This window comes from Mus pahari, chromosome 12 (assembly GCF_900095145.1).
Source record: "Mus pahari chromosome 12, PAHARI_EIJ_v1.1, whole genome shotgun sequence".
In the NCBI taxonomy this organism is placed as follows: Eukaryota; Metazoa; Chordata; class Mammalia; order Rodentia; family Muridae; genus Mus; species Mus pahari.
Genome location: NC_034601.1, coordinates 46,386,972 through 46,414,709, shown reverse-complemented (window position 1 = coordinate 46,414,709; position 27,738 = coordinate 46,386,972). Strand labels below are relative to the sequence as shown.

Genomic DNA, 27,738 nt, shown 5'->3' with positions numbered 1-27,738 from the left:
GATCATATTTTAAATGAATATGTGACAGCAATATCCTATAATTTAGGCTAAGAAAGGCTAGACATTTATAAAGGAACAACCATTTCTTTCTAGCATTAATTTCTGTCTGGATTGACTGTTGAATACAGATATGAAATTGTCTATTCATTTGCTTTATATACATTCTCATGTCATTCCAATCTTGCACACCTGGTGTGTTCTGTCGTAGTTTAAATTGTGTCAATTCTATAATCAACCATATAATTTTATTTTCTTCTCTGGTACCTAATAGGAGGTTGAGTAAGTCACTTAACCCACTTCTACCCTTCCCAGTCTTCTGTAATATAAGAAAACTGGTGGTTATCTAATACATTGCATGGAATTTTGGATAAAGCCAAGTTAGTGATTGCTATGATTAACACAGAAGAGGCTTGCTATTCACTAAGTAATATGTTCACAGTTCCCCTTTATTGCAATATGTATTTGATCATCATAGGACTCCCTGTAATTACAATCCTTTGTCGAAGGAAAGCAAAAGAAACATGAATTGAATTTAATACACATATTATTTTTGATTGAAAATTTGTACTCATTAAAAAATGAAATGGCTTCATAAATCAGTCTATTCATGTACTTATGCCCAAGATGGTATGTCATGCCCTAGAATGTCACTTATCAAATATTTATTTCAATTTAGAAGATTTAATGCCTTCCTTATGCAAAGCACCATGCCCAATATAAGCCAGGGAGAAGAAAAGTGTAAATAAATTAGATACAGTTCTGGTATCTTGTGGCTTAAAATTTGCTGTTTAACAGAAACAGAGCAATGGAAGGCTTTGGAGAGATGTACATCCAAAGTATTATGAGATTAGAAGAGAAAGCTTGCTCTAAGTGGGATGAACTAGAGAGGTCCCCGATCCAGCTTGAAGCTCTGCTATTTAGAAAACAGTTTAGATTTGAGGATGCTTAGAATGCTCTTTACGGACATGAAATTCTAGATGTTTTTGTGCATCTGTGTTTGTGTGGTTTGGTGTTTATTCATAAAAGACGCAGAAGTCAGTGCAGTAGTAGACAAATACAAGAGTGTTAAGCTATCAGTACACTGAAGAAGGACTTAAATCCTAGGCCAAGGCCATTTGATTTTACTTTGGATATATTAGGAAAACATCAAATTTCCTGGGGCAAAGGAGAGGAAAAGATCCGTTGTTTCTGTGAGAGAGATGTCTATGATGGCAGGGTGTAAGGTATACATGCATTGTGTTTGAAGGCATTGCACAATAATAGACACTAAAAGGTGAATGTTCTAAGCAATGACTATGAATTTCCCTTTATTGTTGCAGTAAGTTCTAGCCACTCGTAAAGATATAAGAGGCATAGAAAATTTGACATGCATTTATAAGATTACTTCAAAAGAACAAAAAGTCTCAAAAGAGAAAAAAACAAATTAGGTTCTGAAAAATATGTATAATCCAATTTAATTCAAAATGTCCATTTCAGAAGAGAACCTACAAATGGATTGATGGCTGACTTCACCATGGCTTTTGGGCTAGGCAGAAAGTTGTTTTCTTACACAATAAAGCTGTTTTTAAAATGTCCATTACCTATATCAGAATTAGTCCTGAGGAACTTGCTTACCTTTAACTACAAAGGATTTCTTATTTTCTTTTAATCACTCCACAAGCACAGACTGGGTTATGTGTGTAAGAATTATAGATCTCAAGACGAGTTGTACTTCATACTTCGTTTTTTAGAAGTATGAATCCTTATTTGCTGACTGAAGTGATGAAAATGCATGATTCAGACTTACTGAAAATGAGCATGGCTTGTTTTGTTATTTGGTTGGTTGTTTTCAGCTGTGTTCATTGTATCCCTGGCCTAGGGCATCATGGTTAAAATTCCTCTCAACATTATAAGAATCACATTTCTGTGTGTTTAGTATTAAGCTATATTGATATATTTATATATTGATATATACTGATATAAATGAGCTATAACCATATATGTATTATCATAGATATATGATTATATATATGTTTCTGACATACGTTAATAGTTAATAGAATAATCAGTTATTTATTGAAGTGGAATCACTCACAGGTCATTTGTACCTTGTCTAGCTAGCCATCCTGCTCTCAAGATCCCTCATCTCTGCCTCCACATACTGGAGCCACAGGTGGCTATGACATATGTCTTACTTTTTATGTGGGTGATGGGAATCCAAACTTCAGTTTTTATGTTTGCCCAGCAAGTGCTTTATCCACTGAACTATCTCGCCAGTCACATGCCACTCTTTTTATAGTGTACTTGTTTGTTTGTATAATTTGGAATTATAATTTAATTATTTTTTTGTCCTTCCTTCTCCTCTCTTCAAACCCTCCTATGAACCCCTTCCAGCTCTCTTACAAATACAAATCGCTTTTTTCATTAATTATTATTGCATGCTTATATATTCATAAATTTAACCGGCTGAGGTCATGTAACATTAATTGTATGTATCATCAGCAGTGAGCATTTGGTTCTGGACACTTAACCAACTGATTAATTGGTATGCTCCTCCCTCTTGAGGATCCATCTCAGTTGCCATTGGTTCCTTGGGTGGAGTTGATACCTCATGGACTTCTTGCTGTCCAATTTGGCTTGCTCATTTTTTCAAAAACAGACTCTTTAGTGTTGTTGTTGTTACTTATCTGGATACCACAGAATCAACCTCTAGGTTAGGGTTTTATTATGTATTACAGATGGATTTGACCTTGAACTCTCATTCTTCTGACTTAACCTTCCAAGAGCCAAGAAGAGTATGGATTAGTAGTGTACCTGGCTGTAGACCATCCTCTTAAATTATTTTCCTCTTGCTTCCATCCATTATGTCCTATGTACACTCATTCAGGAAATTCTGTTTATTTTTTTCTTACTAACACTTGTATCTCAACATATTTGCTTTGTTTATTTGTGTTGCCATCATTCCCTGACCACCTGCCATCATTTCTTGGGTTTACTTTTCTGGTTGATAGCTCTTCTCTCCATATTTCTCTTCCATCATTTGTAGTTGATAAAAGATATTTCCAGAGTTTTAGAAAGTTCAAATCTAATGGTATTACTTCTTGCTTAAAATGATTCAGCTGCCTCTCACCTCTACTCTAAAGTATAGAATTATCAACACCAACCATATTAGAACTCCTGGCACTTCTTTCTGCTGAATTCCTTCTTGTTTATCTGTTCTGTGCCATCTTTGTCTTCAAGGCTCAGCTTTTCCCCCACTGTCACCCAGCCTATTCTCTGAATGCATCAGTCCACCTCACTTCAGCCTGGAAGACATCTTTGAGCTCCTAGCTTCTCTTCACGAGGTCTAGTAACCTTCTCTGAAAGTTTTTCTGATACTCCCACGCTCCTCATCCAGTCCTATGATCCCAAGTTAAATCCTGTGGCACTCTATCGTCTAACCATCACCGTACACACACCGTGTTGTCTTTTCTACTTCAATGGAGAATTCTTTGAAAATTAACTCTTATGATCTCTGAAGACAGAGACAATTTGATTTTTTCTACCAGTCTGGAACAAATATAAAGTATGCCTAAAAATGAGTATAAAATGATTATACTCACAACAGACTAAGTTTGAATGAACGGAGTGCACTTTGATGAGAAATACTGAATTCTCCCTTCAGACCCCGTTTCTCATTCCAGCCTGACCTCTTCATCACTCCGCTACCTTGAGCTGATCAGTCTCTTTGTTTTACCTAGGTCAGGAAATAGTGAGATAATTATACTCAGTCTGCTTTGTTGTGAGAGTTAAATGAGTAAACATGCAAAGCAGCGAACTGTTTCAGAATGTTTTCTATAAATGTCACTTCCTCTGCTTCCTATCTATATGCACAGTTATTCTGTTGAGAAACCCCCTTTCTGCCTGGGTGAAAACTTCATGCTACCTCACTGTATCTTCTCTTTGGACATACAGATTGTCATTTCCCCCCATTTTTTTTTTTTAATCAGTATTCTATGAAAGGCTGTTAATGAGTCATTTTAATACTGGAGAGATTGTTATCATGCTTTTCTTCAAGGATTTGTTGCTGCTGATGATGTTTGCCTTGGTTCAGGGAAACAGTTGACCTACTGGTACCAAGAGACTGTCATTTTCCTGCTTGTGAAGCCAGACCTGTGTACTGTGTTTGTGCTGACTCATCCTGACATCCTATTACTGTGTGGCTGTGCGCATTCTTCCACACACAGTTCAGTAAATTCATCCCATGTGACTGCTGATGTAAATCCTGCATGTTTTTAGAGTGTCTCTAACTTGTCTTCTAAAAGGTAAGCACCAGAATAATGAGGTTAAAGGTGTGGCTCTTGCTTTTCATACTAAAATACAACCACTACCAGGTGTCTATTTTTAAATGAGATTTCATTTTCGTGCATGGGGTGTTTTGTGTGTCAGCTACCAGCAGTGGAAGAATTTGCATGTGCAAAAAGCCTTTGAAGTTAATTCTCTGTTTAGAAACAGCTGAGACGTTGCCTGTGCTACAATGCACTTCTTGAATCTGCAGTCAGGGAAGTAAACTCATGACAAAAACGCAATAATATTTCCTATTCCAACTAAAGTGACATGGGCTTCCTTAGATGCCTAGGTGTTCATACTAGAAAGCAAGAGCTGCTTGCCACAACATGGCATTTTCCCTGGTTCTGTGTTTTTAAACAGCAAAGGATAAGACTGTTTTTGTTTTTTCCTTTCTCAGTTACCATGTATCTATTTATTCAGAATATTCTTCATAACACTAAATATCTCCTTTATTGATTTCCCTACCTGGGTTTCCTAGGACAATTGATACTTCCTACCTTTTATTCAGATCAAATTCCAGAGCATGCTGTGGGCCTCTGACTTCTGCAATTATTAGAGAGATTATTATAACATATTTTATATACAAAACAAATTCTTCCTCATTTTTCTCTGAAAGGGGGCCCAGTGTGACCTTACAGTTTAAAGTTCGTGTTCCTTATTGAACTCCTAGAAACTGCAGTGATATCAAAGCCACCGAGTTAAAAAACAACCACAGCCACAACAACAAACCACTCACAAATGTGTAACCTCCCCAGCTATGACTTCTGAGTCCCAGTCAAGTTGATGCTGTGTATTTTCATGGAGGTACTTGAGTAATTTGATTACTAAGACTAGACTCTATGAGGGATGGCCAAAAGACATGAAGACAAAGAGCAAGGATCAGGGAGCCACTCATGAGTCTAGAACACTAACAGAAAAAAGAGGAAGTGAATCCAGCAAGAACATCACTGCACTCACCTTGACAGCCGGTGAAGGCGATGTCCCAGACTACATTATCCAAACCACAATAAGTCAATGATCTTTCAAGGTTCATTTTCACAACCCAAGTCCAGAGGCAAAAAAGGAAATGAATATAAAGTGCCAGATTTGCTTAAGCCTTAAAGTAGGTAATAATAAAATTTTCCTTAGATTTTTTTTTTAAATTAACAAACTAGAAAATATAAATCCCAAGGAAATCTTTTTTTCTCAGTTGAAGTGGTTTCTACTAATTTGATTTAGCAGAATATTGCAGCAAAAACAAGCAAGTAGTTATAAGAAATTAAATTTTCCTGGTCTCTACAAAACTAATAATGATAGTGTTAAGTATTTCTAAAGTCACACAGCAATGTCCTCAACATGCTCCAAGAGTGAACACAGGACCCAAGGCCATTCTTCCGAGGGAACTTTGACTTTCAAATGTAGCTGCATGCCTGACACAGCTCATCAACTCACTGTCCTAGACATGAATATTAAAGATAGATATGTCTAAAATGGAGATAAAGTCTCTGCATATAGGCACAAACATAACTGCCATTCTGGAATTGTTATAAAATTGAGGACAGAAAGATTAGCAGCCATTAAACTCTTACCTGTATTTTACTAAAATGGTAAGCATTCCAAGTTTATCATAGAGAGAGTTTTCTTGTTTCACATCTAAGAAGGAATTTCCCTGGTTTTTTTTTTTTTTTTTAATTTTCTCCTTTCTTCTGTCTCTTCCATCTTTCACTTTCACTTTTATTTTCATTCATTTTTTCATTCATATAAGTATGTTGAAATTACTCACAAAGTTGAGACTTATGTATAAAGGATATTTTGAATATACGGTAAAAGAAAAATGATTTGAAAAGAAAGTGGACACTATTAACAAGGAGTATGCATGAGACAGTGACTGTCATTGTTCACAAAATATATTAAAATAGATATAATTTACAGACCACTGAGCCTTTTAGTAAAGTAAAGCATGGTCAATCTAATGTCCTTTAGATTGTTTTTGCTATAATATACTGCTAAATCAGATTAGTAGCAGCCATTTCAACTTAAAAATAAGATTTCCTTGGGAATTACATTTTCTAGTTTGTTAATTATTTTAATCCTACAGGAAATTTCATTATTATGCATTTTCATATACTAGTAGAGTATACTATACTCCATTATAATAGTATATATATATATATATATATATATATATATATATATAAAACCATAATAGTATACTGTTATACTAGAGAGGCATTTGATAGCGTCCTATGATGAACTCGCTTAGCCACCAGACCTTTCAAGAAAGTCATTACTTTTGCATTAGAAAAATAGTTTCATAAACCAAACATGTACCAAGGCAAGGCATTTGGAATGTTCCCTTACACTGCTCTAAACCCAAAAGAAAGCGAATAGCAAGCTGTTTGTACAGCTTCTGTCTTTAAAATGTAAATAGAAGAGAATTCAACGTGAAGTTTCTCTTGTTTACAATACTTTGAGAAAATGTACTGAACAGAGACTTGTCTGCAGCTGGACACAGAGGTAGCTTCTTTAGGTAATCATGTTTATTTGAATTCTCACAACTACAGAACAGTCTATTGGCATGGGACTGATTTTTGAGCCATATCTATAAATAGTTAAAATGTAAGTTCCTACATGATTTTGGTGGTCTCTCTTAATGGAAGTAAAGGGGTATGCTGCAGATGCCACAGAGAGGCTAAACCATCTGCAACTTCTTTGACAAAAAAATTGTGACACCTGCTCATCTTTCATTTCTGAGGAAAGTCTTATTTCCCTATGGCTGAGATGACTCAGTCAAAGGATTTGCAGCAGTCACCAGGACCTGAGTTCTGTCCCACCCACCGTAGATAAATTGGCCGTAGCAGCACACACTTGCAATTTCAGCACCAGGGAGGCAGGGACAGGTGAATCCCTGGGGATTTTGGAATAACTTGCTTAGCACAATTGATAAGCCTTTTATATAGACTTTGTCTCAAAATTAAAAAATGGTGTTTGTGTGATGTTTAGGGGTGGCTAATGATTGACCAAAACACTAGATCCTTACTTCTGGCCTCTATGTGCATGAACACACTTTTCATACATTCATGTTCCTATAATGCCATATGTATGGACTCTCTCTCTCTCTCTCTCTCTCTCTCTCTCTCTCTCTCATGGATACATAGGCAAAGTCACTCAAGAATGCATGCACACCCACAGCCAATTAGAAAGATTAGTAGACTAGAAAGAAATCAAGTCAATTTAGTCAATATAATGGAGAGGTAAAAGCTGAAGACCCAGAAGGGAGAGTTCAGAGACGTCTGTGGCTGTCTTTGTCAAATGTCATGATCTTTGAGAGGACATGGATAGGAATGGGTTGGGTGTCATGCTTCCGAAAGAGATGCAGATATTCTCTGATCACACAAATCATATGAAACAAATGCAAGGGGGGAGAGACTACCCTAATGTGGAGTGAAATGTTTGCCTTTTGTGCGTGTGCATAGAAAACCTACCATCTTTTCTTTCAAAAATAATTATCAAACTGTCAACATTTAAAAGTTCTCAGTGCGGATATAAATAATGTTATTTATTTCATTCTGATATTTTGATGATGAAAATTGTTTAGAAAAACTATATTTCAACAAAAGAATTCCTAGGACATATTTTGCTCTGGCTTCCACTATTTAAAAATTTACTCTCAGTTTACTTCTGAGAATGTTTTTTTTTTCTCTATATGTATCAGCCAACAGAATCGAACTACAGAAGCTGTAGAGTGGGTAAGGGCACTGGCTGCCCTGGAGGGGGATATGGACTCGCTTCCCAGCACCCCCAAGGTAGTTCACAACCACCTATAACTCTATTTCTAGGGGATCTGCTACCCACTCATGGCCTCTGCTGGCACCATGCACACATAGTGCACAGATTATCTATGCAGGCAAATGCTCAAATATATGAAGCAAAAATCAATAGATAAATCTTGTTAAAAAAGAAGCGCTAACTATACAATGGAGGTGAATAAATTGATTTACTGGATGTATTATAAGAATTACATATTTGAATTTTAGAAAATACCTGTCCCATAAGACAACAACTATCTTTTAATGCAATCTATTTATTTAAGTATATATCATTCAGACAGATCCTACCATCGTCCATACAAATACCAGATTATCAAGAGCCTGGATTAAAGCAAAGCAAATACTTACAAGCGATTGATTGCAGAAAGGGTTTGTTCTGAACTAGTTCTGATCTTCTCTGAGCCTGAGACCCACTGTGGACGTACTGATATGGGAACTGAAACAAGGAAGCAATACATTTAGGGGAGAGAGAGAGAGAGAGAGAGAGAGAGAGAGAGAGAGAGAGAGAGAGAGAGAGAGAGACTGCATTTATTTGTTCAAAAGAGGAAGGAAAAGCAAATAATTTATCATCTCTAAGATATATGAAGGGCAGAGAATAGAAGCTTTAGCCACTCTTTGGTTTCATTTTAAGCTGTGAAGTCAATGATGGATTTTAGTGATGAATAATAGAGAAATCTCTTTCTAGGATTGATAACTATGAGTAAGTGATCTAAAGTGTATGCCTGTGCCTGTTCCTTAGACTCTATGCAAAGCAATGTTTTCTAGAACTAGTAAGTTTTACTTCCATCAGACATGAAGGTGAGCCCTCTAGGGTAAGAGTTGTTTATTTTAGTTATAGGCGAAGAAATCCTTTCAGAGAGCCTGAGTGTGAGGTTCGGCCTTCAATTACTGCCATCAGCCTTGCTGTGTGAATTAAACTGAGGACAGGGACATATAGAAATAAGGAGAAAGTTGGTAGTATTGACGAAAACGGAGAATAGTACCTGTTATGATTTGAAGTCTGTAATAAATCAGCTTCATCCTTGTATTGAACACCAGATTTCAAAGACTCGTACTTTTTTTTTCAACATGAGGTTCATTGAAAAATACCAACAGTAAGATCAATGCATACTTATTTCTATTTGGGGGGGAGGGTCTTAGTTTTGAACAACTTTGATTTCTCTAAGATAAGCATCCTTTAAAGCAATTACTGACTGCTACATTACTTCTAGTGGTTGTAGTGATTTGTTCAAGCAGGAAGACTGATTTTTCTCAGTTTACCCGAGTCAGTGTGCCTTTGGGGTAGCAATGAATGAATCTGCTTCTTATGGATGCTTTCTTCTCCATAAGATATTTTGTAGACTTAGACCAAAAGAAAAGAGACTTTTCCAGGTCACAAATGATAAATAGAGAAAATGGTATCGTCCCTCTGGTGTGTGCGCTGTAACTGTTGTCCTAGCATGTTCACTGTGGTAGGTGTTATCACACCCGTGCTATACTGAATGTCTTTGGTGCATTATGGAACAGAATATTGAACAATGATGAAATAGAACAATCTTTTAAATAATTTGTGTCCAAATTACTGCTAATTATGAAATTATGACAGATGTACTTGATTTGTCCTGTAGCCATTTAAAGAGTTTATGGGACATAAAATATTCAAAGAAGAAAAGCATAAATGACAGAAAGGGTGAGCATAGGCCATACACGAGGGAATGACAGCTCAACAGCTGAATATTCCTTTTCGAAATGATTAAATTCATAACTAACAGTTGTACAAGTTATGCTCTGAAAATGTAGTAGCTATTTCTTTTTACAGCGTGGTATATAGTTAAGTCGTATAATTTTACTGAAATCTTCTGGTATAAGTTCTCACTGTTAGCACTGAAAGAAGCAACTGGCCACCAGGGCATTTTCTGAAACAGCAGGATGAGATAGAAATTTTGTACAAAATGTGCATTCCTATATTAGAGGATGTAATTTAAGTCTTTAGAGTGAGGGTTTTATTGTTATAATTTAGTGAAAACATATAAAAATAACCTTTGTTCTTACTGTAATACTTGTGGGAGTGAATATAGTATTTCCCTTGCCATTGCTGAATAAAAGTAAGTTAAACAATTTGTGAGGAGATGGCCCAGCAGGTGAAGTGATTGCTACACAAGAATTGAGATTCCCGGAGCTCACAAAAAATCTGGGAGTGTGTGGAACCCCACCTGGGATCTCAGTTTACAGGAAGGCAAAAGCTGGGGCTGATATCTCCGGCTTCAATGAGAAAGCCTCCCTCCATGAGTGAAGTGGAGAATTATTAAGAGATTCCTGATGTCAACTTCAGCTCAACCCCCCTGCACACACGAACGCCAACATGTTATGTGTGAACACATGGGCATATATTTGCACACATCTGCACCGCAAACATAATAAATTACTCATGCGTGTGTGTGTGTGTGTGTGTGTGTATGTGTGTGTGTGATAGAATGTTGTACGTAGCGTACAGCCGTGATAGAGGAAATTAGTTACTTGAGACAACTAGATGTAACTGGAAGACATTTTGTTAAATACAACAATCCAGTCACAGAATAATATTGTTGTCCATTTATTTATTTATTTATTTATTTGTTTGTTTGTTTGTTTGTTTGTTTGTTATTCTTCCTATGGGGTTGCAAACCCCTTCAACTCCTTCAGTCCTTTTTCTAACTCCTCCATTGGGGACCCCAGTGATCACTTCAAAGTTTGCCTGTGAGCATCCACCTCCTTATATGTCAGGCTCTAGCAGAATCTCTCAGGAAACAGCTATATCAGGCTCCTGTCAGCATGCACTTCTTGGCATCCACAATAGTGTCTGCATTTGGTGACTGTGTATGGGATGGTTCCCTAGGTGGGGCAGTCTCTGGATGGCCTTCCCTTCAGTCTCTGCTCCACACTTTATCTCCGTATTTGCTCCTGTGAATATTTTGTTACCCCTACTAAGAATGAAGGAAGCACCCACACTCTGGTCTTCCTTCTTCTTGAGCTTCATGAGGTCTGTGAATTGTATCTTGGCTATTCTGAGATTTTAGGCTAGTGTCCACTTATCAGTGAGTGTATGTTATGTGTGTTCTTTTGTGATTGAGTGGCCTCACTCAGGATGATATCTTCTATTGTCCTTACATGCATATTTTATTGCCAGAGACTAATAGTTGTCATTGAGAAAGATGGAAACCAAAGAGGAACCTGGGGATAGGAAAGCCCTGGTTTTCCATAGATTCCACAGCCCTATACCTGTGCCCCTTGGCTTGTCTGACAGTTGCCCCAGGCATAGTCTCTGAGCCCCTGGCCATCCTTGTATGAATAACATGTGCTTTTTCTCGATGATGCTGAAGGCAAGGTCTGTCTTTTTAGATTACATTTTTTCCATAGTCTTCGATTATGGACTATTGCCTTTGCTTCAACATTCTCTACTTAGAGTACTTTAGAAGCTTCTTGCTTGGCTTTTTCCCTATAAATTTTCACCAAACTTGACCCTGCCTGCACAAGCTCTTCTGAGTAACCTCATAACTATGTCCACAAGGCATTATGGGAAAATGAGTAAAAAAGATATGCAAAGTAGTTTCCAGACAAATAATTTCAAGAAAACCTATACCTATAAATTAAGATAGTATGGAAATCAAATCCTCAACTAAAATACAGGTTCCCCACACAAGTGATCAGAAAAATTGCTGAAGAAGGAAGTAAATTATTGCAGCTCCTTAATTTGATATCAAGGCACTTGAATTAAATATCAAAGTGCTAAAAGTTGCCTGAAATGGCTGTGTGAACTTGGGACACCCCTTATCTTATGTTAGCTCCCAGAACTTATTACATATGATCAGACATTGTTCTAATTACATTATTAGTGGTTTACCTAAAGGTTTTAAAAATCTAAGAAGTCATGTTAAAGAGACAGAAAATGTTTCACATTAATTTTAGCCCATCAAAGAAATACACTCTAAAAGAAAACCGTGCAGGTATGAAATTCATAATTCTCAACCTTGGTTTTTCCTGTTCTTAATTGAAACACTGTCTGAAAACACCCTTTGAGCAATTCTACTTTACAAAGCAATGGGTTATCATTGGGAGAATTGTTTGGAGTATTCTATAAATATTTTAAATGCATAACATATAATACATACATTATAGGAAATATTTTGTTTAATTTTGTGTTGATATCATTAGTGGGAGAATTAAAAATTAAAAAACTGTGCAAAGATAGACATGATAGTCCCAAATATCAAGTGTCTCCAAACTGTCACTATGAAAGGTAAATCAAATAGTACCTTCCTACATCTTTTCCTAAATTTAGTGTGTGAAAGTTTATTAGATGTTGATGTGAGTGAGGGCCATTCTGAAAAATAATGGTTGTCTAATATGAATATCTGCTAGTTGACAGAAAAAAAATACTAGAACGTGGTAGAAAGGCTATCAGAGAAAACAATATAGTGTTCTACTACACTAGAGTTTGCCTCTAGTCTAGAGCTGACATATGTATGAGCCCATAAGAGAAGAAAAAAAAACACTCTCATTTTTATAACTCATTCACATTTCTTCACTTCTATTACACACACACACACACACACACACACACACACACACACACACATTGTTGGTAAACTGATGTTGACATTTATATGATTTAGATAAAATCCCAAAGCAAATGTGACCCACTACAACCTATGGTTAGACTCTGTAAACAGAAATTGTCTGAACTCATGTAATCTACATAAATCTCAAGGTTTAGTTATTGATAATCCTAATTCTGCCGTGAAAAACGCTATTTATCCTCTTAGAAATTATTATTAGGTTTTAGCCAGAGTTTCTGTGATTCATCTTTGGGTTGCCATGTCAGTAGACTCTGATAATCTAAGAATTTCCCAGGAGCAAATACACTATCATTCATTGCCAAACAGAGTCCTAGGAAACCAAACAGAGAGTGAGCAAAAAATGAGAGATTTGTTTTATTAAATGTCACCAACACCTGTTTCACTTATCATTCAGATATGTGTGCCAATGTTTTTTTTGATGTCCCAGATTGTCTAAAAGCTACTGAAATAATGAGCAAACTGTTGTTTGGTGGCAATGGTGTAATTTTTCCTTATAATATTAAATGCTAGAAATAATGGCATAGTATTAAAATAATAATCCACACACAAATATATCCATGAAATGTTTCTAGCTAAAAGAGGTTGTAGCTGCTAAGAGAATCTGTAGTTTATTAAGCTAGCATAGTAAATACAAAACAGTGTTGAAACAGCTGGTGTCTCTGTGATCATACCATTAATCTTCTCCAGAGAGAGTGTGACAAGAAGTAATATTCAATAATAATTTTAGAAACTGTTAGCAAAAGGCAGTTGATGCTGCAATTTGCATGTTATTTCAAAAAAAAAAAAAACCTGAATGGATTCTACTCATTTAAGTACATCATGGAATTAAACTGATTTTACCCATGAAATTTCTATTATGTTTTAAACTGGAATTTTATTTTATTTACATATAATAATTAGTAGTTCACTAAATTTATTTTTTGCATGGCACAGTTAGATAAATCAAATTTTGAAAATTTTTAAATGACTCTTGAAAGTCTAATTCACCCTATGTAGACACTGAGATTGGCAATAAACAAATCCGCAATGAGTAGGAAATTCAGTGAGAGTAACCAGTTCTTTAAAACCTTGAATCCATAGATGTTAGTCACTATAAAAATGTATACATTTATTGGTATATATTGTCATGAACACTATAGTTTCCTTTCATTTTTGTGTATGTGTATATGCCTGTGTTTACACAAATATATGTATGCACAACTGTGCAACTGTGAGTGTTTGTGGGGGAAGAGCCAGAGATTTTTGTTTTTTATTTTTTTTCTATCACTCCCTACCTTACTATTTGTTGCAGAATTTCTCACTGTGCCTGTAACTCTATGGCTTGGTTAGACTCGTGGGCCAATGAACTGTGGGGATCTAACTGTCTCTATCACCCTCTGACTTCTTCAAACAGGTGAAAGTACGAATGTGTTCTACCATGCTCAGCTTTTACTTGAATCCTGGGTATACAAATTTAAGTTCTTGTGTGCAAGCATCTTACTCAGTGAGCCTCAGACATTTTAGACACTTTATTTTCTTTAATTTCTAAGGCCTTTTCATTCTTTTTTAAAATTATTTTTAATTATTATTCTTTAATCTTTCTTTCTTTCTTTTTTTTTTTTTACAGTCCAGTCATTATCACCTTTCTGGTCCCTCCTCTGACTGTTTCTCATCCCATATCTCCTCCCCCATCTCCAAGAGGATGTCCTCATCCCCTAATCCCCACCCCACCAGAACTCCCCACTCCCTGGGACCTTAAGTCTCTCGAGGGTTAGGTCATCTTCTCTCATTGACGTCAGACCAGGCATGCCTCTGCTACTTATTATGTATCAGGTACCTCATATCAGCTGGTGTACGCTGCCTGGTTGGTGGCTCAGTGTCTAAGAGATCTCAGGGGTCCAGGTTAGTTGACCCTATTGCTCTTCCTATAGGGTCTCCCTCCTCTTCAGCTTCTTCCAGCTTTTCCCCAATTCAACCACAGGAGTCCTAGGCTTCTGTCCATTTGTCAGGCATATCTGCATCTGTCTCTTTCAGCTGCTTGTTGGGCCTCTCAGAGGACTTCCATGCTAGGTTTCTGTCTGTAAGCATACCCTAGCATCAGTAAGGAGGTCCAGTGACAGGCCTAAGTTGGGATCCAGCTCAAGGGGAGGCTCCAAGGCCTGACACTATTACTGATGGACACTGTACTTTTAAACAAAAATTTAACTTGAGAGTATCTTGTGGATTTCTAGAGTAAGAGCGTACTTCATTATCCATATCAAGTTTCCATCATTAACAACATCATTTTTTTCTTGTGGTATGTTTGTTACATTTTATGTGTAATACTTATATACTATATTAATGAATTAGTATTTTTATTAATTAATTAGCATTAATGAAACCCATATTTATTCACTTTTTATTAATTACAATAGAGATATTTTCCCCAGGGGACATCTAATTCTTTGTTCCATTTACTAATCTTGTCACATTAGTTTCTCTTTAGATATAAGACTTGCTCAATTCTTCTTCTTCTTCTTCTTCTTCTTCTTCTTCTTCTTCTTCTTCTTCTTCTTCTTCTTCTTCTTCTTCTTCTTCTGCTTCTTCTTCTTCTTCGCATCTGTGTCATTTTGAGAGTTACTGGACAAGTGGTTGGTATAATATTCTTTTATTGGAAATTTGTCTAGTGATGATATTGACCCTAGAGTAATTCTATGTGGTGAAGAAAACCACACAGGCTAAAATGTTATTCTTGTCACATAATACCCGGTGTAGCTACTATTCCTGTCACTGGGTCCCTTACTGTCATTAATACTAGCTTAGATCACCTGGAAAATTAGTGGTTGTCAACATGCTCTTCTGCCTCATGATGTTCTTGCACTTTTTTGGAATGAAATCACCACAAAATGCTAAATATATGGCAGCTGTATTCAAAGCCCACACCTTCTGCCTCAAAAGCTGTTCTGGAGGTCTGCTGCCTTCTGAAGGGAAATGGAAGTGAAGTGGGAGTAGGGAAGAGAAAAGAATGTGTGTGGAGGGTTACAGGACAAGTAGAGGGAGGGGAAACTGCAGTCGGGATGAATTATGTGAGAGAAGAATTTTTTTTTTTTTAAAGTTGTTCTTCCCAAATGGGAGAATATTTAATATTCATAACCTGCCTCTTTGATAATAGACCATCTATTATAATTATTTTGTGTGGAAGATCTATCTGTTCTCCACTTTAAGTTTTAATCATTTATAATGTCAGAGGGAAGGGGTGATGGATATTTAGTTACAGTTAGGATTTCAGTTCACAACTACTATGTTATTTGCTTTCTCAAACATCCAAGTTATTGTTGGAGGGGCTTATTCATATGTAAAATTTCTGGCAGAAATGTACAAAAGTATCGTTGATATCCAGTCAATTATCATTTAAAGTCAATCTCAATGGAGAAATGGGCTTGTGGGTTACTTCTTAGTTTAAGAAGGAAATCACTCTTTATCAAGATTCACTTGATCTTGATAAAGTAAATTACTTTATTTGGAGAGTGCCACTTACACTTGTCGTGGGAGTAGGGAGAGCTGTGGGACACACAGTGAGGGAGTATAAAACATAGAGACTGCCACAGTCATGAGAGATTACTCACAGCCATCAATCTTGGTGGCAAACATGAAGATCAACTGATCTGTGCTACATCTGGTTGATCTTGGCTCTTCTAACTCATCTATGTGTAGCAGGCGCAAGTTGGTGGCTTTGCAGTCAGTCAGCTTTGACCAGCTGTTGCTGATTATGCCTTTGGTGACATAGCTGGTGGGTTGCAGTCAGGACCAGACTGCCTCTCATCAGGGAATGGGCAACATGAGCACATAGCCACAGGTTGGAGTGAGCTGAAGAAAAGAAAGTGCTATGATAATAGTCATGGTTAATAGTCATCAATCCGGTGGGCAAAGCAAGGCAGAGATGATCCCAGATTCAGAACTGCAGTATGACTTCTGCCACATCTCTTAAAGGGTGAGAAGAAACATCAAGTCTCATGTCACATGTAGCATATAGGAAAGGAGGTCAATGGAGGAAAGTCGATCTACCAAGCATAGTCACACGGGGAAAATGGCTAACCTCATGTGCATGTTTACACTTTCTGAGATGGCGGGTCACTCTGTTATGTTATTACACCAGTAAGGAGAAAAGCCAGAGTTATCATTAAACAATAGTTCAGGAGCAGTTTCATTCCAACTGATGACAAAGTCACTTAAAAATATAAACCAGTAATTTACTTTTCAATTCTTCCCACATGTTATAATATAATGAAATATTACCAAAAGAATACTTAGAATAGGCATCTGTTCCCGATATGAGTGAGATCAAACAACAAAATTTCAAATATAATAATGAACAGGTCTGTAAAGTAGAAGATTCAACCCAGCCATGTGAATCTTCTCATGCACTTTGAGGCTAAAGCAAGACACAGGAGCAGTCTATTAATATTCAGAAACGGGGATACTCTTGCTTATAGAAAGCTCTCCAGGGAAATGCTTTTCCAAATAGAATTATGAACGATTGCAGAGAATACAGCTTGCAAAACAGATGTTTTAGAGTTTGAGTGACGCCTCTAAGAATTCAGGCTTACACAAATCTGTTTTTTTTTTAGTAAAATAACTGAAACTGAAATGTTTTTCTGAAAATAATGTATAAGGTATATTAAGCATTGCTTAATGTTTATGTTTTATATTAAATGCAGTCCCAGACGAAACAGTGTCTGCTAGAAGGCTCTTAGAAAGCTGCCCAGGACTGAGGTGAAGGTTTGTAGTGAAAGACTCTGCAGCTGTAGATTCAGGAAACTTTGGTAGAGATGCTAATTCTCCATCTTAAAGAGAGTAAGTTTAGATTCTTTTCCCTCATAAACATTTCAAGCCCGTGTCATTCCTTTATCTGTATGTTAGAAGTAATATGTCTATCTCCTAAAATTTTAATGAGAATTAAAAGATGAATAAAATGCTAAACAGCACAGTGGTTAGCACACAACACACTCCTTACTAATATTTTGACTTTCAGAATACCCACTTTTATTTCCTTATTTAACTTTTCCTCATTTGTTGCCCTTTGTCTTCTAGAATGAAATTAGTCTTTGCACAATAGGAGCACAGCAAATGATAACCAACAAATTGATTGGTTATCACAAGGATTAAAACACCTAGGTTTTTATCTTTTGCTGTGTTGTTTTTGTTTCTGTTTTGTTTTTTGAGACAGGAATTCTCTGAATAGTCTTGGCTGGTCTGCAGATTATGCTATTCTCAAACATCAAGAGATCCGCCTGTCTCCGGCTCCCAAGTTCTGGGATTAAAGCCATGTACCACCATGCCTGGCCAATACACCTACATATTAACTAGTTTGATATACACAATTTTTTTCAACTAATGTCATCATTAAAAATACCTTCAAGTATATTATTCTGAAGAACTCTGTTCACAGTATTTCAAGGCAGGGTCACACAGGAGAGTGGACATTAAACTGCAGTTTACTTATCACCTTTTCATCTTGCAAAGACAGTAGGAAACTTGTGCTTATAGCTTATAATGACCATGCTACAGTGTAAGATAAATTTCTACCACTGCTATGAGTTAATTCTTCTGCAAACTCAAGATGCTTGTCATAGATATTATGAAGCAATGACTCAGTCCTCAATGGCAAACTTAAAGATGAAATGTGCTAAATTGATCAATAGATGTTCACTATGCAGTTTTTGCATCAAAACATTCCCTGGTTCAATCAAACACTCTAATAATCCAGAATTTGCTTGTCATAAGAGCTTAAGAAGATCATTACACAGAATGTATTCATACACACCATGTCCACCAAGTAAAGTCCTCCTTTATCTCTAGCATTGGTTCTAAGGACAAGTCTCAAGCTTTAAACAGAGTTCAGCTTTCCCTTCATCAACTCAAAAAAATGTTACGTATAACAAGCAAAAACTGGATGATAGACAATGTCTTTAAGTTGTGTGTTGGACATGTAATGATCCAGTTGCTGACCTTTTCATCCTAGAACAAAAAAATGGTCTCTCCATAATATGAGCAAAACAAATCCCACAAATCAGTATTATTATAATGATTAATACACACTTAAACACACACACATTTGGTTTTTCACAACAGGATTTCTGTGTTGGAGTGGGTCTAGAATTAAGACTTTGATCCTGTTTACTGTTTCTGCTTCTACTGCTAGGAAAGAGATGGAGTAAGAACAATAGAGATAGCTGGCACTCCATTCCATCCACCCAAGATCAGCTACTTACTGATCTGCTAAGCACTGATCAGTACTTCCTTTTCTAAATGAAATACACAGGGAGCTCTTAATTGTAAGGCTTACCACCCTTAAATACAAGACTATGGTTCACATGAGGAGTTCCTTATGATTCATATCCACTTTTAAATCCTCTCTAGTTTCTCCATGAAGTGAGTTTCTCTTTAAATTATATGATACTCATGGAATTAATAATATGTTGTATTAACATTGAGTCTTTCATCCAGGAAATTTCAAAGGGAAAGGGCTTTTTTTTTTTTTTGACACACACTATGGTTAGGTAGTATAGCTGCCAATTGTTTTTATGATTAATACCAAACTGAGGAAACATTGAGAAAACCAAAGTGTAATTTAGGAGAAATTTTCAAACACACAGCATTTCAGCTTATTTAATTCTCTTATCTCTTTAGAGTTTGGGATAAATTAAAAGGAAATGTACTTCCACTTAACAGTGAGCTGACTTTGTAACATCTGTTTCTTTTAAATTGGACTTTAACGCAAAAAAGCTTGTCTTTATTTTAAAAATATATTGTAGGGAGTATTCTGCCTCAGACTTTAGGTTCCCTCAGTAAAAATTTCATATATTAATATATGCAAATATATTCTACATTGGCCTTTTAATCCTCTTGGGCAATTACTAAAGTAATTCATAGACCTGTTCTTACCAGTGAGGAGGGATAAATTAAATTTGTCAGGACACCAAAGAAGCATTAGATAAATTAGGTTCCATCAACCTAAAAGATAACTAATTCTATAGAAATGAAGCTGTTTATGACTTAACTCTTGGATTAAGTTTATATTGGATTTTGAGGGTGCAAATGAATCCACTGTTTAGCCAGCTCTTATTTAGCGCAGCACACTTTAAAATTCCTCGCCACACTGCTCACGCATTATCACAGGGATGGAGAAACTAAATTGGTTTTCCACATGTGACTAGAAATCTAAGATCCAATCGTGTTTTAAAATTCTTTTGTTTGTGATTTAAAAACACCTCTGCAAGAAGAAGCATATAGAGACTAATAAAAGTCGCAATGTGCCTTGTCACATTAGTGTTTGCCTTTGCCACTTACCTTGACAATGTATCAACCTGTCCCTTCATTGTCTTTAATTGTAAAATGCAGGCATGAATGAATACATTCCACGAACAATTCTTCGTGGAATTCATTGTTCTTTCTGTTCCTGAAGCATGTCCCTGGTTGTCTTCTATTGGTCAAACAAACTAAGACTTGACCAGAACGTACCTCACTGCCACAGTCAGCAACACTGAATTAACTCTTGGAACATTACACAGAGATGAAAATACCATCCAAGGCAATGGAAAAAAAATGGCCAAAATTATTAGATAAAGTATTAGAAGATTACTGTTTAGGTGGGTTGTTAAATTGGGGGACTCTATTTCAAACCCTAGTATAAATTACTACTACTACCTACTACTTCTACTTTAATAAATATAAAAAGAGGTCAAGTAGTCAACCTTTTTTTTTTCTTTTTTTTTTTAATATAAAGCAAATAAATCAAATATTTGGCTAGGTTTGGGTGGTTTGGTTTTTTTGTACATCTATGTGGTGTGTGTGTGTGTGTGTGTGTGTGTGTGTGTACCCATGAAAACGTTGAAAGGTGAAATTATTGGGTCATTTAACTTCAAAGTAATGGTGAGAAAGGCTTTACACTAGTATAGAGCTTGTAAGATGGCAAGATGGACTGCTTGCTGCCACATGGCTAGATTTTTCCATTACCTGGACAATGAATCTTTCCACGATGTTTGAGACGGTCAAGCAGAACAAAAATCCCACTAGGCAACTTTATGTAAGCAATGTACGCAACTTTATATAAGCAACTTTATGTAAGCCTCTTTCTTAATATTATGGTAAGAAGTTCTTCACCCATCTGCTAGGTGTGGAATAGGCAACGTGTCCACATGGACAGCAACATGGGACATTTTGCATGATGGACTTTACTCTGGAGTTAGCATTGCTAGAGGATGCCAGTATGTCACCTACCCTGAACTGCACAGCTTGAGTATTAGGAAGAAACTGTCCTAGACTTCCGATCCCAGCAGAAACTGCTGGGTTGGCACTCATTAGCAATCCATTCCTAGGAGGAAGAAGAAAAGAATGTCAAAAAATGAAGAACTATAGCTGGGCATGGTGGCAAACACCTTTAATCCCAACATTCGGGAGGCAGAGGCAGGAGGATTTCTGAGTTTGAGGCCAGCCTGGTCTACAAAGTGAGTAGGACAGCCAGGGCTATACAGAGAAACCCTGCCTCGTAAAACCAAAAAAAAAAAAAAAAAGAACTATTTTTTTCCTTAATTTTTTGAGAATTCACCGTAAGTTCTTTATTCTATACTATTTAACCCTTTCCTCTCCCCTTTAACTCCTGCTATGCACCCAAATAATTTCCTCTCAAATTATTTACATCCTCTTAATTATTATTATTCTCTCTCTCTCTCTCTCTCTCTCTCTCTCTCTCTCTCTCTCTCTCTTTCTCTCTCTTCCTCCCTCCCTCCCTCCCTCCCTTCCTCCCTCCCATACAAACCTACTAGGTCCATTTAGTGTTGTTCGCATGTATGCTTATTTAGATACACTATGCTCTTAACATAGTTTAGTACTTCTATTATCCAATGTACTAAGGACATAAATGTCCTACATAGGCAAAACTCTTGTCCTCACATAGTTTACTGGGCTAGGAAAAGCAGAATCCTGGCTGTATCCATGCACTATTTGTAACGTGAATTATCAGATCTATATTCACCTGAAGACTGGCTTTGCTAGATTCTTTTATTTTTCTCTTGTAGCAAAAATACTTTTCAGCATTGCTATGGCTTAAATAAGCTTGGTCTAGGGAATGACACTATTTGGAGGTGTGGCCTTGTTGGAATAGGTGTATCATTGTGGGCGTGGGCTTTAAGAACCTAATCTAGCTTCCTGGAGGCGAGAATTTTATTAGCAGTCTTCAGATGAAGATGTAGAACTCTCAGCTCCTCCTGCACCATACCTGCCTGGATGCTGCCATGTTCCCACCTTGAAGATAGAGGACTGAACCTCTGAATCTAAAAGCCAGCCCCAACTGTATGTTGTCCTTATAAGAGCTGCCTTAGGTATGTTGTCTGTTCACAGAGAAAAACTCAAAGACAAGCATGTATAAAAGTGCTAGAGATTTTTTTTAAAAAAAAATTCTTCTCACAACTGGATATTTATAGCTAAATATTGTCTATATTAGACACCAAATCTGTAAAGGTGGGGTTATAGACTTTTAAAACCCTTTCAATATAGATTACCAATCTTTTTTCATCAGGAACATGATGATTTCTTGTATGCCTTTTGAAGATTTCTTCAGCTGTTCTTTAGAAACTCTTTCTCACTTTCTTGAATACTAAATGCTTCTATGAGAATAATATGACTTTGTGGCAAAGATAAAATTAGTTTTTATTCTCTTTATCCTCCTACTCCTCCACCACCTCACAGTGCTTCACAGTCCCCACAGCCAGAACATTTGAAAAAGAGGATTCCTTGGTGATCTTGTTAGTATCTAGATGGATACATATTTCTGCTTTTCTGAGTGTATAAAAATAAAACAATTTTTTTTTTCAAAAAATCTTTGAGTTCTTTGTGAAAGAAGTTCTAGCTGTTTCTTAAATGTTAAAGCAGCAAGACAATCCATCCACAGTGGTTAAAAAGAAAGAAAGTTTTCATGGACGAAGACATTTTGATTAACTCACCTATACTTGATGAGCCTTGTACTACCGTCGGGTTGTACTACCATCGGTAGACCCTCTGATTAGCTATAAAATTTTAGGAACTAATCTCTTAATAGGTTTACCACCTTCCTAAGATAATAAGCTCTTCTGAAATCTCCTTTTGCACTTTCCCCTTAGGGGAGAAAAAAGGTATATAAATTAACATAAAAAAAAGATGGTTTCTGCAGAGGCCCTAAAAATCCATTACAAATTGCAGACAAATATAAAATAGCATTCTTCAAGCATACTCTGCATAGCCAAAACAGCTTCATTTCACAGGGGTATATCTGGGCCAACTCCTAAACGCTCAGGGATTACAGTAGGAAACGCATCTTTAAAGCAATTATTGTTAAATCCAGGTAACATATAATTTTAAAAGAAAAGGCATGGTCTAAACGTAAAGCCAGTTAGTAAATAAAGATGCCATCCATTCCTTCATACAGTTTGAAGTCAGCTGCGTGCCATGGTTTAAAGTATACTTGCCGTTTTCAAAAATAAGCAGTCTTCCCCCCCTAAGGCAATGGTTCTCAACCTATTGGTCACAAACCCTTTTGGGGGTGGGGGGGGGTAAGAACAATTTTTATAGGCGTTGCCTAAGATCAGCAAAAGAAACACAGATATTTATATTATGCTCCGTAACAGTAGCAAAGTTATAGGTATGATGTAGCAAAGAAAATGGTTTTATATTTGATGGTCACCACATGAGGAACTGTATTGAAGGATGACAGCACTAGGAAGGGTTCGAACCCCTGGCCTGAAGGTATGAGCTTCATGTTGCCACTAAGTATCTTTTGCTTTAGAACCTGGTAATCTTTCATTTTTATAGTCTTACCAGGGCTTATGATTAATTTAACACATTTGAAATTTCATAAATTCCACAATTTCTGATATAATTAGCTTTCAAAAGTATAATGTCTTGGCATTTTACTTATCTTTGTATCAAAGAGACATGCAGCATCTTGCTTTACTGTTAATGACACTTTAAAAATTGTTCAGAAATGGGCAGCAAATCTCTGCAAACTCGATAGCATGTGCATGCTGTTTCTATGAGGGAAAATTTAATGTGAGAATACTAAAAAGAAAACGTCTTCCTTAGGGATTGATATCATGACAGTTGAGGGTGAAGAGATGGCTCAGTGGTTAATAGCTCTTACCCCTCTTAGGATTCAAGTTCAGTGTCAATCACCCACATCAGTCAGCCCATAAGGGGCTTTGATACCTCTGCCCTTCATAGATATCTGCACTGTGCACACATAGCCATACCCATACACAGAAGTAGAAAATAAAATAAATTATTAGCTCTCATATGACTCTGGATTTTAGTATTAAACAAATATAGTCTTTATGAGATATAAAGTGTTATTTTTCTTTGAAATTCTTACTACTTGAGTATTATCTCAGATACTACAGGTTAGTGTTGAAGTGAAAAAAAAAAAAAGAAGAAATTCATATACTTATTCCTTTAATGAATGATTCATGTGAGCAAAGATATAGAAGGTGATGACGATGTATAAAATTTTACTGAAATCATCTTTTATTATGGTGGAGCAAGGAATGAGAACTGAATATATAACAATTGCAAAGTGGCCATTAACTTTGCTCTCATTGCCTAAGTGAAGTAGTTGGAGAGCCATCCACAGTGACCAGGTGAAGGTTAAAAGGAGAACAAATGGCTTTTCACTCACTGGTACCTAAGGCCATGACTGGCATTAGGATAAATGGCAGCAATTTCAATTTCATGGTCATTAGGAACCAATAATTTTATAATCATTATTTTAACCTAGGACCATATGTAGACTTCATATTTTATTTGAATTATAAACATATCTTATAGGCTTGTTGAAATTATTACCTGTAATGCTTCAGTTTGGACTGAAATCTCTGTTGAGACAATTACAGTTTTGATGGCTTATGGAATTAAAATACACGTTAGTTTGTTATCAATAATATAAAATGTAAATAAAATAAGACATGAAACAAACACCTTATAAGTGATATCTTTTTTTCCATTTATATAGAAACCATATGGAATGTTCATGATGTATAAGTGCTCAATAAATTATAATTACCGCTATGGAGATAAAACATAGTTCAGTTCTAAAAGAGCTTCTGATTCCGATGGGAAGAAAGGCAATACCAACGAGAACCTGAGTATGCGAAGAGTTTAGACTTAGGGCGGAGTTCTGTGGTCCCTGTGTTCTAAAGAGGGAAAGGGGAGCAGTTTTGTTCTAGACTCGCAGAGGTCAGGCGTCGTGCGATCAGGAAGCAAGTGTTCAGGACAGAAGAAACTCAACACCAGGCAAAGGGAGTCATCTCTGTGGCCCATTTTCAATTTCTGAAGGAGTCTTCTCAGCTAAAACCTCATGACAAAAAAAGTTGTTTCAGGAGAACAGACTTCTGTGTCTGCAGAATTTCCTATATTTCTTCCCGACTTTAATGATCTTTGATAAAATTTTTGTGAAAATGTGGAAATATTCCAATGTTAATGTATGAAAATCCTCAAAAGTCCGGCTACTCCATATTAAAGCCATTCTGATGCTATAATTTATTTTTCTCAAGTAATTATGTAGAGTCATTTCTCAGTATTTCAAGGGAGTTTGTTCTAAAAGGCTTTCAACTTGAATACCAAAATCCACAGATGGTTCAGTCCCTTAGGTAAAATGACATGGTATTTGCAAGACCTGTATCAATCCTCCTGTCCAGGAAAAATAATCTCTGGCTTACTTCTAGTAATAAATACAATGAAATGCTATGTAAATGCATTGTTTACTGCTTAGGGAATAATGACAATAACACAGGTCATTCACGCTCAGTGCAGATGCAATGTTTTTCTAAAATGTCTCAGATTCCACACAATCCACAAGTGCAAAACTTGACGTACAATAACTGTGTCTTTTTCTATGTGTTTGTTAGGCACAGACTAGCACAAATAATAGTCCATATGTTTGTGTCTACCAATAATTCTTCTTGATTTTGAGATTGCGTTAAATAAAAATAAGTGCAAATCCATAGCAATTGTTGTGGACTCCAACCTGCTCTCCTTTGGTCAATTTTGTTTTTTACTTTTCTTCTGTTTTGGCTAATCATCATGACAGAATGCATATCAGGAATTATGACTTCATAAGTTAAAGATAAAAACTGAAGTCTAAATTTCTGTGGCTAAGAACTAATGAGTGTCAGATAATTAGAAAAAGAAAATTAGATTAATTTTCCACATTACTTTTTTTCTAATTACTTTTTTAAAAATAAATAAATGGGTGAAAGTCAATCTCATTTTATGCTTTTAAACCTGAAAGCTTAACATGAAAATTCAATATTTGTTTTTAAGTAACCTTTAAAAATCATTTTGACTGACCCACGGTAATCATATGTATTTGTAAGGTGCCATGTGATGTGTAGATTTATACATCTAGACATTCATATTCATATATCTGTTGCATAATGAAAAAAACCTAGTAGCCAGCATATTTCCCTATTTATTTGTTCTATAGAAGACATTCAAATCTGCTCTCTGCTATTTGAAAATGCAATGATTGTTATCCTTCTCACCCTACTGTGCAACAGAATTTCTTAATTTATTACTCATGTTTTGCTGTAACATTGTATCTCTTGATAGACCTCTCTGGTCTCTCCTCCCATCTACATTCCAGGTCATCTGGTCACCTGGGTTCTACCTTCAAGTTCTTTGAGGTGAGCATTGTGTAGATTGTATATGAAAGTACCTGGCTCCCTTTCTGTATCTGCATTGTTTCACTTAACACAATGATGCCTATGCACATCCATTTGTGCTGGATAAAAGGATTTCAACCCTTGATAGGCTATGGTGATTTCCTTTGCTACTCATTCACTGTTGGACCTTTAGGCAGATTCTACAGCTTATGTGTTACTAACTGGTCTGTGACAAACTTGGTAGCCACATTGTTTCTGTTTGTTTTGAGTAAGTACCCACTAATACGATTGCTGATCACACATTAGTTTGTGTGCTTGTTTATTTGTTTATTTATTTAGAGAAACCTTCATGCTATCAACAGGTATGGGGATACACCAATATATTTTTGAAATTTTCTAAAAACAGGCCTCTGTTTGTGTTTTTATTAGTACTTTGAAAAGATTTTTACTTCATTACCTCAAATCTTTACCATAAAATAATCTCATGAATAATCTTTAAATATGTATGTTATTTCTTTCCTGTTATGATACTACCGATTTAATTCAGAACATAAATTAATAACTTTGGTGAAAATGTCCAACCTGTAGCATTGACAATTATAATAATGATAGTAATTTTCTCTGTTTAGCTGTAGAGTTCAGTATAACAAATGAAGCAAACTACTGGGTTTAAAATGTTGATAAATTCTGTCATAAAGTAAAATATATAGAAATAATTTCTTAATTATGTGTTTTCTGACACTTTAAACATAGGAGACCATGTTTAATGAATGAAATTTATGAATGACTGAAGGGAGCCCATTGGTTTTATTTGTACATATGAAGAAATTTACAAAACTATTTTTGTTACAGTATTTGTGAACATAAAATCAATGCATCAGAAATGATTTTCAGCATTTTGTTGAGTTGAAGTTTCATTTGAGAATTTTTTATTATCTAGTACATTTAATTTTTGGATTTTATATATTTGATTATGAATTCTGACTGGTCATCTTGTATTCAAAGTCATCTAAAGGTATGGCCATATGTTATGTATTTTTTATCTCAAAATACTGTAATTTCTGACCTGTAGGAAATTGTCAGTTATTCATTATCTACTTAGCAGTATGTAAAAGCTGCTTGATACGTACAAGAACTGCATTAGTCAATGAAGATAAAGTTGATGAGATTAATAATACTCTTCTGGGAATACAAAGTAAACAAACACGAAAGTAGAGAAGCTCAACAGGATGAGAGAGAGGGGGAAATAAAATAGATAACCATTGTGTGAAATGAGGGACCAACATATCAAGAAAAAAAAAAAACAATCAAGAGTGGAGCCCCCTTGCCCCAATAAGAATACCTGAGATGGGAAAAATAAACAAACCTTGGTCAGCCTGA

The 27,738-nt window shown here is 36.0% G+C and overlaps 1 protein-coding gene across 3 annotated transcripts in view; it reads left to right on the top strand.

The window, feature by feature from the left end:
* Positions 1–27,738, top strand: part of Alcam (activated leukocyte cell adhesion molecule) — a 195,249-nt gene that overhangs the window by 31,676 nt on the left and 135,835 nt on the right. Inside the window, exon 1 of one of the 3 annotated variants that reach the window (XM_029544730.1) lies at positions 4,128–4,283. The exons of the other annotated variants lie outside the window; for them this stretch is intronic. The gene's annotated coding sequence lies outside the window, so the exon portion shown is untranslated. Of the gene's footprint in view, positions 1–4,127; positions 4,284–27,738 lie in introns of those variants that run through there. 3 annotated transcript variants of the gene reach the window in all.